Source organism: Aristolochia californica, unplaced genomic scaffold (assembly GCF_029961685.1).
Source record: "Aristolochia californica isolate CCGP_79_NKW_82.1479 unplaced genomic scaffold, dmAriCali1.0.hap1 SCAF_10, whole genome shotgun sequence".
NCBI lineage: Eukaryota > Viridiplantae > Streptophyta > Magnoliopsida > Piperales > Aristolochiaceae > Aristolochia > Aristolochia californica.
Window position 1 is genome coordinate 22968273 of NW_027181771.1, and position 1126 is coordinate 22969398.

The 1126-nt window shown below is 35.3% G+C and overlaps 1 pseudogene; it reads left to right on the top strand.

Moving 5' to 3' along the window:
* The first annotated feature begins 263 nt into the window (after window positions 1–263).
* Window positions 264–382, top strand: LOC137943340 (5S ribosomal RNA; annotated as a pseudogene).
* Window positions 383–1126: the final 744 nt, after the last annotated feature.

Here is a 1126-nt window from a genome sequence, read left to right on the forward strand (position 1 = left end):
GGGGTGGGGGAGAAAAGAAAAAAAGTTCTATTTTGTTTTGGTTTCCGTTAATATTGTAGTTTTGTTCAGTTTCAACACGGACGATGAATGTTTTATTCTTTAAGCCAACGACATAACGCTTTTAATTTTTTATGTCCTGATTTTTGCTGAAGATTTTAATTTTTTATTCTATTTTATGTAGGGAATGTGGAAAAGACCGTAAAAATACGGGGGGAGGGGGAAACTGGGGAAGGGATTGGTAGGATGGAGAGGGAAACACAAATGGGTGCGATCATACCAACACTAATGCGCTGAATCCCATCAAAACTCCATAGTTAAATGTGTTTTGGTGACTGCATTACTTGGATGGGTGACCTCCTAAGAAGTCTTCTTGTTGCACCCATTTTTACCCTTTTTTCCTTTGCCACCTAATAATTTCTCCCTCGTAATGCTGCGGTTAGGGGCAACAAAACGTATTTTTATATATATAGTTTGTTTTCTTTTTTAACGGTTCGAAATGTTCGGGTAGAAGAGATGAGGGAAAAAACTATGATTTTGTTTTGTTTTCCATTATTAATGTAGTTCGGTTAAGTTTTGACACGGCTGAAGAACATTTTATTTCTTTAATCCAATCACATAGCGCTCCTTTTTAATTTTTTATATCTCAATTTTTTCTTAAGATTTTAATTTTTTATTTTATTTTATGGAAAGAATGTGGAATAGACCGATAGAACATGGGGGAAGAGGGAAGCCAGGGAAGGGATTAGTGGGATGGAGAGGGTAACACAAATGGGTGCGACCAATAAAATTTGGCATTTTGATAAATGTGGTAGAAAGAAAAAATTTGAGTTAGATAAGCAAGCTAAAACATTTTTGCAATTTCAGTTAATGTAATAAGAATCTGTTTCTATTCTCCTTTTCCAATGAACTAACCCATCAACTCATAAAATAGTTTTTGGACATGAAGAAGATTGAATTTTCAGCATATATGATGTTAATGCTGAGTAATTTCAGATCACCTTTGTGCTCACTCTAGGAAAACAACACACAAAGTAATTGACTTCAGTTCTAATACGAGAGGTTAGTCAACTCATGCAGGTGATGAACTTCAGGCGCATTACCCAGTTCATCACCTGACATCGTTAGT